This window comes from Triticum aestivum, chromosome 3A (genome assembly GCF_018294505.1).
Source record: "Triticum aestivum cultivar Chinese Spring chromosome 3A, IWGSC CS RefSeq v2.1, whole genome shotgun sequence".
NCBI classification, from domain to species: domain Eukaryota; kingdom Viridiplantae; phylum Streptophyta; class Magnoliopsida; order Poales; family Poaceae; genus Triticum; species Triticum aestivum.
In genome coordinates, this window is record NC_057800.1 from 644,441,335 (window position 1) to 644,453,013 (window position 11,679).

At 42.1% G+C, this 11,679-nt stretch overlaps 1 long non-coding RNA gene across 6 annotated transcripts; it reads left to right on the forward strand.

Annotated features, from left to right (window-relative positions):
• Positions 1-1,594: 1,594 nt before the first annotated feature.
• Positions 1,595-7,720, forward strand: LOC123062851 (uncharacterized). Of its 6 annotated transcripts, XR_006429903.1 has the most exons (10): positions 1,599-1,987; positions 2,079-2,395; positions 2,489-2,617; positions 3,147-3,214; positions 3,314-3,599; positions 4,621-4,668; positions 4,770-5,271; positions 6,208-6,335; positions 7,285-7,358; positions 7,452-7,720. It is a non-coding gene; the product is annotated as an uncharacterized lncRNA (long non-coding RNA). The 6 variants fall into 6 exon arrangements; XR_006429901.1 differs by having other exon boundaries at positions 1,595-1,987; positions 4,770-6,335; XR_006429904.1 differs by having other exon boundaries at positions 1,595-1,978; positions 4,770-6,335.
• The last annotated feature ends 3,959 nt before the right edge of the window (positions 7,721-11,679 follow it).

Below are 11,679 nucleotides of genomic sequence, written 5' to 3' on the forward strand. Positions count from 1 at the left end.
TTTGAGGCCTTCTGGAATATTATGGCCTCCAGCTACACAACTTTACTCCAGCCTCCATCCTGCACATTGCGGGTTACGTCGCTTTATGTGAACTATTCCTGGGTAGTGAGGCCCATTTTGAACTGTGGAGCAGGTTATTCTGCCTTGTCCCACGTAACCACGAGGGATAAATATTTGAAGTGGGTGGAGCCGAAATATGGCGCATTGCCGAGACCGGAAACCTATCCGGCACACCGAAGAAGGCTTCTGAAGAGTGGACTTCTGAGTGGTTCTACATCGAGGACGTCGTACTTCCTGACCCAGTCCAGAGGGTCTTCCTGAGTTCACAAGTGCTCCTTTAAAGAAACGCCACAGCTGGCGCCCTCGGAGCCTCCAGGAAGAAGATAGTGCAGAGGTTCGCCAACTCCTGAGCAAGATAAGGACGCTCGCCCAGTCCAGATACACGATAGTCAAAGTAATGGCGACCTCCATAGTGTGGGGGGTCCAGCCACTCCAATACAGAGGACTTCCCATGTGGCACTACAATGGGGAAGATGACGCCTCCCGCTGCAGCAGGAAAGGTCCAGACACCCCTGCCGCCCTGGCCAAAATATTGGCCGAACTGTTCAAAGGGGAGGAAGAGGAGTTCTTGCGCATCAAGCACAGGGAAGGATACTCTATGTATTGTCCTCCTAGCTGGGTAAGCCCCCAACCCCTATGCTCTACTCATTCTACTCCCTAAGCTATGTTCAACGAACATTAACCCATCCATTTATAACAGCACTGACGAAAGACTTCCGAGGGGCTTTACAGCCTCGCCCCACAGCCTGAGGGCCACAATCAGGACCTTGACCTCGGATCCGAAGAGGATCCGGATATATTCATGGTGCTCGAAAATGGGTTGTTTTATCAAACGAGCTATGACGACACCGAAGTAGCCATCATTGCTGATTATCTCGGTCTTCTCCCCGCTTCACACGTAAGTAATCCGGGGATACCTTGTCCAAGAGAGTTTTCTCATTCTTCCTCACCCACCGCACTGTTATGTGCTCAAAAGGGGAGGCGTTCGGCGCGTCGTGCTACCCAGGGGCATCTCCAAAGAGAGCGGCCCCATGCCAGGCAGGCCTTCAAAGAGGACGGCAAACAAGCATAACTTTAAAACTTTAAGCACATAGAGAGGAAACTTGATATTGTTGCAATTCCTACAAGCATATATTCCTCCCTCATAATAATTTTCAGTAGCATCATGAATGAATTCAACAATATAACCGACACCCAAGGCATTCTTTTCATGATCTACAAGCATAGAAATTTTATTACTCTCCACATAAGCAAAATTCTTCTCATTCGGAATAGTGGGAGTATCATAAGAGACTCGAATACTATAAATTGTTTCCACATTAAAAGAGTAATGTTCAAAAAAAGGTAATCATAATCATGACAAGTTTTAATATAATCATCACTACTTTTTATAGCATACGTGTCATCACAATTAAACCCATTAATAGTCACTACAATGGCGCACAAATGGCTATGCCACGTGGAAATGAAGGGATGGCGATGGCACTATTACACCTTTTCGTTCCATTTGTCGTTGCCCCCACCACTCGTCATTTTCTTCGAGCACAAGGAAGAGATGGGGTGCCCAAAGAATGTCCCAGATACGACCGCCCCGTTCCAACCCCCGCACGTGACCCTGCCTCCTCATCGACTTCCCTCCTGGCCGTCGCCGCCTCTCCTCCTCTTCCTCCTCTCTCTCCCCTGCCGCCGCCGCTTCTCCTCCTCCCCCTCCCCCATGCTAGCCCTCCACCTGCCATCCACAGAGCCACAGGGTGGTCGAGTCATCGGGGTGAGCAGCGGTGGCCATCTGTGGTGTGTCGGGTGGAGGAGATGAGGAGGGTGGGAATGACGGCAGTGGGGGAAGGAGCAGCGAGGCCGGAGGAGCTCGCGCCGCCGCTGGTTGTGGATGCGCTGCTGCAGCTCGTCTAGCGTCGACCTGGTCTTTTTCGTGGGAGCCCCTTCTCGCTCAGGCTATTTCTTCTCCCTTTAGGATTGGCTTTCTCCGCTTGGTGGAACTAACAGAAGTTTCAATTTCATAGATGTGAGGGCCTACATAAGAAAAGCTCCCATGGGAGCTTCTGCCCATACTCCGAGTTGAATTTACAGGTGATGTATCCATGGAGACAAGATGTTTGTAAAATTGCCTGAGAGGGTTGTGTGGATTTTACAAGTTGTTATTGCTATTACTTATCTTGTAAATTGTTTGTTATTCCTTTCACCTATTATGTGGTTACTTTTGAGGTGTTTTTTGGTTATGTCATGACACAGGCTTATCAAACGGCGGCGTTGCCTCTAGCATCAGACACGGTGTGGCTGGTTGTTGTGTTTTACACCCACAGGAAGGCCCTTCGCTCAGGTACACAAGATGCTTGACAACATTCTGCACCTCAATCTTATTCATGATCTTTTCATAGCTGGTTGGGTTTAGACATAAGTCATGGCATGGCAGCTGGAGTTTCCTTAGAAAATGCGCCTGGCCGTGAGGGGTTGTGGAAGGGTGCCCTTGACGAGCAGGACAATACCACGTCCCTTGCTCATCGGTCTGACTGACATGGCCATCTTCATAAATGGGATGGAGGTGAGTACCTGACTTTTTGGACTCATTTTGTAAAATGGATCGTGTTAACACTTGTTTATATGAAGCTACAAAGAGATCAATAGTGACCATTGGGATTGATGGAAAATTGAAATTATGATGTATATCTGCAGTACATGACCTTCGTACTCATATTCAAATTATACCACTAAATTAATGCTGATAAGATAACCTGATCTTTAATGAGTGGGCTAGAAATTTGAAGTATTATTTGTTTGAAATAGCACCGAAGCGTCAAAAGATTGTTTGCTTTGGCTGAAGATATACAAATTTTCCCTCCCATTTACTAGTCTGATGTTTTGAGGATTTTGATAGTACCGAGCTTCCTTTCTTCAGGAGCATAAGATTAAGAAAAGATATCCGTTATGTTTGGTACCTTACAGAGGATGCATTACGTGATGCTCTCGGCAACTGCAGCAAGATTTTACCGTCATAATTTATCCGTATTAGTATGGATTCTAAAACCTTATAGGAAAATGTCATCTTTCACAAAATGAAACTATTCCCGCAGAGCTGTTGAGGGAGGCCCTGTCATGGACTGGCCGAGACTGTCGAGCATCGTGTTGAAAATCCTCAGAGGTACTTCTTTCACTCCTGCAATCTATGTGTGACTGTTTCTACAAGCTTAGATTCAGTGATTGGTTGTTGTCGCATTCGTGTGGTGTCCATCTGATCCAGAGGTTGCGATATGCTTTGTCAACCAATGGATGCTGGCCGAGGTCGCCCAGGTCGAGAGCGCGCCCACCAGCCTGAAGCTCATCCACAAGCCCTGAACTCAAGGTCAGCAACGGAGATGGGTGTCCCTACCAGTGGCTCTTCAAGAGAGAGGAGCAAGAACATGATGGCGGCGGGGTGTTCGGTTTGTGGTCCACTTCGATGCGGGATGTGGAGGCGCGATCCGACAAAGCCTCCCGATGCTCCAACCACTCTTCCCATCAACGCCAAGGAGCAGCAGCCTCCGCAGGTCAGTGGTGCCACCCCTGGTTTTTCCCATACCAAGATCTCGCTTGTATGCCTGCACATGTAGTCTGCTGCTCTTAAACCTGTGAATAGTTTCAAATCCAGATTAAAACCAGCCCAAACCACATGACTTTCCTCCCACCAACCAATCCAATCCAATCCAAATATTGAGGTCTAGAAGCCAGACCGGACCAAACTAGATGTATTTTCCATCCAAACCAATCCAAACTGTTTCACGTTTTTGGATTATATCCATAGTTTGAAACCATGAACAAGCTGATGTGTTGTTACCGTGAAGGTGAAGCTTCTAGTCAACTGCTTGGCCGTTCATGCGCTTAGGCTTAATGGAGAGACACGGTCTTATGCTGCTAGTCGTCAGGCATACGCTAATGGAGAGAGAGACAGAGAGATGACGCATCATCAACCACTCGCGGCCGGCTGGCCCGCCGCCGCCACCAAGTGGGGCCTGCTACCATGAGCAGGGAACCGCCGCTGCTAGATGCGACATCCAGATGGAAAAGACGGCACCGCGAACCCAAATCCTAGCAGCTAAAAGATGGCCGTCTATGCGCTGGTCTCGCGTACAATGGTCGCCGATTTAATCGTGAGACTATGGATTGAAACGATTTGAGACCAATTAGTCTGTGTCCAGACCGATCCAATCAAGTCCAATAAGTATTAAAGCCCAAACTAGACCAGATTACATTAGGACCTTAGACCATTTAAACCAATCCAAAGGCAACCCACTAGAAAACCGAACCAAAACTTAGGTTTCAATCCAAACCATTCTCAGGCTTAGCTGCTCTCCATTAATTCCCTCTCTCTCTCTCTCTACCCATCACTCTATGAGAAGGGATAGAACTTATTATATTGCTAAATTGTTGTGATTGTTTGATAATTGCGTCTACATATTCAAAGGTTTTGCATTTCTCTGTTTTATTTTTAATTGTATACTTTGTTGAAAGAAGTGAGGAATTAAAAATTAACTTCTATTTTCTCTGAATCGGGCTTGATTTTTGGTACAGATTCTATGATGACTGATGCAAAGTCCGTGCTGTGCTCCTATGATCGAGGTTGGATATGCTTGATGTCCAAAAAAAATTAGTGATTCTTGCTTGAGCGAAATGCCTAACGATCATATTAACATATTACTTGTCTTCCCAATGTGATACAGGTATAGAAGAAGCAGCAGAAAATTGAATACATCATTCTCTGCTGCATTGAGGATTGATTTCAGTGCAGCCTTTCACTGAAATCATATGAACATGATACTGTAGACTGCAGCCATGAATTAATTCTCCTTCATGATGTCCACATGACCTTTTGAGCATTTGGATTTGATTTACGATGCTTTTGTTCCTTTGCTTGATGCCCCCCATCAATTGTAGGATCTTCAGGATAGGCCTTCCTATCCATCCTTATCGGATAAATTAAATATATCTCATGTAGATCTATGTATGAGATGTTTTTTGTACATCTGGTGTTCTTTACATATTAGTGTGTTGTAGCAGATTTAGTGACAAAAAAGTCATCCTGGAGCTTTGATATAATTACATTTGCTCATTTTTTGTTATGTGTTTTGTTTAGAGGAATTGCTTCTTTACTTGACAGATTAGGAGCTGGTGTTAGGTTCCACTGGATCAATTTTTAGCTCTTGTTTCTTAAGGTCTGCAGAGGTTAGAGGAGTAATTAGTCTTCTATGTTTATCTAATGAGTGTGTGTCTGGATGCATACATATAGTAGAGGAGCAATTACCATTTGGATGTGCATAAATTATTCTTCATTTTTTTGCGTGTACATGTGGATGTGCATAAACTGTTCTCTCTTTTCTTAACGAGTATATGTGATACATAGAAAATGTATATGGTGGTTTCCATTCTAGATTATCTGGCTGGTACATGGAGCTTATTTAATTTTCCACTATTATGGCATTATTTGTACTGCTTGACATAGCATGCCCCCTTACTTCCTTGGTGACCTCCCACTACTTCATCTACTGAAATGATTAGGCAGATCACGTTTTTTCTAGCATTAAACCTGCAAAGAAAAGAAATCTTCGCCGAAGCAATTAGTATTCTTTGTTTTCCTAACAAGTGTATGTGAACTCATTCAGACAGTAGACGAATAGTTACCATTCTCTTTGTGTTTTAGTAAGTATATGTGGATGCACATCAAGTGTTCTCTGTTTTTAATGGGTTATATGTTAATGCATAGAAAATGTAGTACATGGAGCATATTTAGTTTGTCTGAATAGTAATACTTATTCACAAATTTTGTTAGCTTGCTTCAAAATTTATTAATCCAGTTATGGTGTGGTTGCCTATTACTCAAGATGATTTCATATTAGCTTCAGAGGACATGTATATTGCGTATCCTTTGCCTACTGAGCACACACAAAGAAATGTTTCTATCGGTATCATTAACTGAAACATATTCCATTTTTGATCAATTGGTGGATCTGACTAATATAGATATATTGTAAGAGATATTATTCACGTGCCATTTTCTTATTTCGAGTAAGCTTGAAACTGATGGTCTCGGTTAGTTTGTGTATTAACTTTCTTTAGAACCTAGATCTAGAGAAACTAAGTAGAGGGTCGCCTTTTGTGCAGGAATTTGCAGCAGGTCTGATCCCTTGCGCGTGCTCCTCCGCTTGTCCTCACCCTCTCGACCCTCCCCTTGCTCATCACCATCCATTTTATTCAGAGTGTAGATGGCGGGCAAAACACCTAAGCTCCAGGTGAGCTCCTACTCCACCCTGTAGGTGTCATAATTTGTATAATGTTTCCGTTATTAAGTTTTGCAATCTAATGCCTTGCTCTACTGTTTTTATTTCTAATCTCAATGTTTCGAATTTTATCGGTCAGAGGTTACTTGAATGATTCATGGGAATTTGAATGTGAGGGGTCTCAAAGAATTTTTATAAAGAAAAATCCAAATATCAACATTTGCTAATCTCGCTCGATAGTTGAGGTCTTATAGAGAACATCATATGTATAATGATGTTGAGAGTAACCTGCCAACATCATTTTCTCCAGAAGATTGAGTATAATGATGTTGAGAGCAACCTGCCAACATCATTTTCTCTAGAAGATTGAGAACCGATAGGATTCTATTTGTATTTATACTGACATTCTCTCTTCTTCGACTAACTGAACATTGAATTACTGTGGTACATGCATCCTACTTCATATGAGCAGCGCTCATGTTTCGAAAACATAAACAGTGTGAGTTTACTATTAAAGTGGATGCCTTGTTTCTCCAGGAATGAGCACATGAGCTACTTTGACTAGGTGGCCACTTGATTAGGTGTATGTGTTAATTTAATGTTCTGTAACACGTTAGGCGTAGGTAGTATTTTTGGACTGAGACTTGCTCCTGTTGTCCATTTCAGATATTCAGTCTAAGATCTAAATTTCACCACTATATGTGTTTTGTTTACGTTTCCTGATGTCTTTTAGATGAACTGAATCACTTGTGTTTATGTGGATACTAGCTACTTTTACTTCAGCACATAAAGAACGAAATCTGTATGAGTATTTTTTATTTACCTTAAAGCATTTCTACATAAGCAAAACATATCAAGGCGCAGTATGCTGGAATAAAACCATATATCCGGTTCATGTTTACCCTTGTCTTTACACATATGATTGGCACTAGCAAATTCACACATACAAATTTGTTTCTAGAGCAAGGATGAAAGCACTCCATACACACCCGCAAGGATGATGATCCATCTGTTTCTAGGATGGTGGGACTTGAGGTCAAACTGCACATGTTTACTTTCAACTTTGCTTGTTGATATTTCTGGCATATACTTGATGGAATATACATAAATATCTGTTCTTTCTTATAGGCATGCACTAGAATCAAGGATTAGCTACTTGATGAAAATATACAGGAGACTCTCCTACTCAACATGACGTTAAAAAAAAGAATCAAGGATCAGTTCAATGGGAATTGGAATGATGAAAACACTTGTTTGAGCACATGTGATCCTCATAATAGCATATTTGTAATAAATCATTGTAGTCAAAACACTTTTTTATAATTCTGTAGTCAAATCACTTACTGTTGTGTATAAGTGCCATTAAGGATCAACCTAAACCTGCGAAGGTGCATAAACTAGATAAGTGCGCACATGAACGCTCAGGAGGCGTGCCAATGGCACGCCCCAACCACTAGTAATCATCATAAGTAGCAACTTTGTTCTCATCATAATCAATTGAAACCTCTTCCAAGATAGTGGAATCATTACTAAATAAAGTCATGACCTCTTCAAATTCACTTTCATAATTGTCAAAATAAGATTCAACATCATCCAAAATAGTGGGATCATTACTTCCAAACCCACTTTCATCAATATAACCATCATAAGTAGGAGGCATGCTATCATCATAATAAATTTCCATATCAAAATTTGGGGGACTAAAATATCATCTTCATCAAATGTAGCATCCCCAAGCTTGGGACAAACATTAATTGCAGCCAATACATTCTCAAACATGTCATTCTCATCAAATATAGCATCCCCAAGCTTGGGCCTTTTCATACCATAAGCATAATCACTCTCATCATTAATAGTATGGATATCACCAATAGTATAGCAATTATCATCATCACAATGAGTAACAGGAGCAACATCATTTGGGAGGGATACCTTTTCACCTTTACTTCTCCGTCTTTTCTTTTTCTTCTTCACATTATGTGTGGGTTCAATCCTCTTTTTGGAGCTTCTTATTGATGAGATTGGTTGAATAGAAGGCTCCTCTTCGTTACCTGATTCATCATAAGAAATAATAGGAGGATATTGGGAAGCCTATTCCCTTTCATTAGTATTCTCTTCATCCTCTATTTTTTTATTTTCTTTATGTAATTGGCAATATAGGGTTTTTCAATGCAATTCACCGCACAATACATAAAAATTTCTTCTAGATCAATATCGAGGAATTTCTCAAGGTTATATTCTGGAATATGCTTAGTTATACGTTTCATTTCTTCATAACCCAAAAGCAAACTAAGTTCATTATGATGTGCAAGGGAAATCAAATCATCACAATTTTTGGACATGATATGATCATGGAACAATTTGCATCGAAGATTTAAATGCCCATGTTCATTGCAAAGTTCACAAGTATGGTGAAGAAATTTTAAAATTTTAGCACAAACATCTAGCCTTTCTTGTAACCATTTAGTTTCCAGATACTTATGCCTCTTGCAAAATCTATTTTCCCTAATTGGTGTGTACTTGCAGACTCTATGCACTTCATAAAAGTTGACATGCTTATAAGAGACATTTTCATCATGACTAGTGCAATCATCATTAGTACTATGGATATTCAAAGAGTCCATACTAACAACATTGCAATCATGCTCATCATCTAAAGATTTAGTGCCAAACATTCTAATGCATTCTTCTTCTAACACCTTGGCACAATTAGTGGAATCCTTATTTTCATGAAAAATATTAAAAAGATGAAGCATATGAGGTACCATCAATTCCATTTTTTCGTAGTTTTCTTTTATAAACTAAACTAGTGATAAAACAATAAACAAAAAGATTCGATTGCAAGATCTAAAGATATACCTTCAAGCGCTAACCTCCCCGGCAACGGCGCCAGAAAAGAGCTTGATGTCTACTACGCAACCTTCTTGTAGATGTTGTTGGGCCTCCAAGTGCAGAGGTTTGTAGGACAGTAGCAAATTTCCCTCAAGTGGATGACCTAAGGTTTATCAATCCGTGGGAGGCGTAGGTTGAAGATGGCCTCTCTCAAGCAGCCCTGCAACCAAATAACAAAGAGTCTCTTGTGTCCCCAACACACCCAATACAATGATACAAGTGCAATATGGATGATATATATGAGTTTTTGTAATCTGAAAATATAAAAACAGCAAGGTAATTAATGATAAAAGTGAGCGAAAACGGTATTGCAATGCGTTGAAACAAGGCCTAGGGTTCATACTTTCACTAGTGCAAGTTCTCTCAACAATAATAACATAATTGGATCATATAACTATCTCTCAACATGCAACAAAGAGTCACTCCAAAGTCACTAATAGCGGAGAACAAACGAAGAGATTATGGTAGGGTACGAAACCACCTCAAAGTTATCCTTTCTGATCGATCTATTCAAGAGTCCGTAGTAAAATAACACGAAGCTATTCTTTCCGTTCAATCTATCCTAGAGTTCGTACTAGAATAACACCTTAAGACACAAATCAACCACAACCCTAATGTCACCTAGATACTCCAATGTCACCTCAAGTATCCGTGGGTATGATTATACGATATGCATCACACAATCTCAGATTCATCTATTGAACACAAAGAACTTCAAAGAGTGCCCCAAAGTTTCTACTGGAGAGTCAAGACGAAAATGTGTGCCAACCCCTATGCATAAGTTCACGAGGTCACGAAACTCGCAAGTTGATCACCGAAACATACATCAAGTGGATCACATGATATCCCATTGTCACCATATATAAGTACGTGCAAGACATACATAAAGTGTTCTCTAATCCTTAAAGACTCAATCTGATAAGATAACTTCAAAGGGAAAACTCAATTCATCACAAGAGAGTAGAGGGGGAGAAAAATCATAAGATCCAACTATAATAGCAAAGCTCGCGATACATCAAGATCGTACCACCTCAAGAACACGAGAGAGAGAGATCAAACACATAGCTACTAGTACATACCCTCAGCCCCGAGGGTGGACTACTCCCTCCTCATCATGGAGAGTTCTGGGATGATGAAGATGGCCACTGGAGAGGGATTCCCCCCCTCCGGCAGGGTGCCGGAACGGGTCTAGATTGGTTTTCGGTGGCTATGGAGGCTTCTGGCGGCGGAACTCCCGATCTATTCTGCTCCTCGTTGTTTTTAGGGTATACTGATATATATAGGCGAAAGAAGTCGGTCAGGGGAGCCACGAGGGGCCCACGAGGGTGGGGGGCGCGCCTCCCTACCTCATGGCCACCTCGAAGCTTCCCTGACGTCTACTCCAAGTCTTCTGGATTGCTTCTGTTCCAAAAATAACTCTCCCGAAGGTTTCATTCCGTTTGGACGCCGTTTGATATTCCTTTTTTTCGAAACACTGAAATAGGCAATAAAACATCATTTTGGGCTGGGCCTCCGGTTAATAGGTTAGTCCCAAAAATAATATAAAAGTGTATAATAAAGCCCGTAAACATCCAAAACGGGTAATATAATAGCATGAAACAATCAAAAATTATAGATACGTTGGAGACGTATCATGGCGCCGGACTGTCCTTCTGCTGAGGGCTCGGAAGATATGTCCGTCACCAACTCGGAAGTGGAGAGCGCCATGAATCATTGGCGCCGGAGGGCCATTTTACGAAACCCCCGCTTCTCAAAAGAGGCTTTCGGCGCCTTCAGCTCGGCTGATGCATACATCCGGGCTTCTCGAGATGGGCTTAACAGAGCCTCAAAGCAGCATTTAAAAGATGTGCAGGTAAGTTTACCTTGTCCGAATTTAATAACCATGTGCCAGCAGCCCCCGAGACTTGAAGTAGTTGGTACAAATGATATAAGGATCGTTGTATAACTAGGTTCTTACGGAGAAGAACGACCTGCTAGCCCAAGAGCCGGAAAAGCGTCGGACACAGCTAACTGCTGCTACCACCGAACTGGAAAAGTTCAAGAAAGTGTCCTCTGGTAATATTTCCCTCCATCAAGAAAAAATAATTATATGCCAGCTGTCGTGGTTTTGTCACGGCAGATGTCCTCGTGAAAGGACTTAGTCGTGGAGCCATCGCGACGGGTTAGCTTGAAGGGGTTAAAGCGGACACAGGGACGCAAGGGAGTTTATACTAGTTCGGCCCCTTCAATGAAGGTAAAAGCCTACGTCTAGTTGTGATGGAATTGATGGGGTTTCGATGACTAGGGAGAAAACAAGCTTCGCCTAAGTCTCGAGTTGTCATCTGTTGTCCTTGAACCGCCGTCGGGTCGTCCCCTTATATACACGGGTGACGCCCGTCGGTTCACAGAGTCCCAATACCGGCTCATAGATGTATCCGGTTTGGTCTCTACTTATTCCTAACTTACAATACAAGTTACATACCAA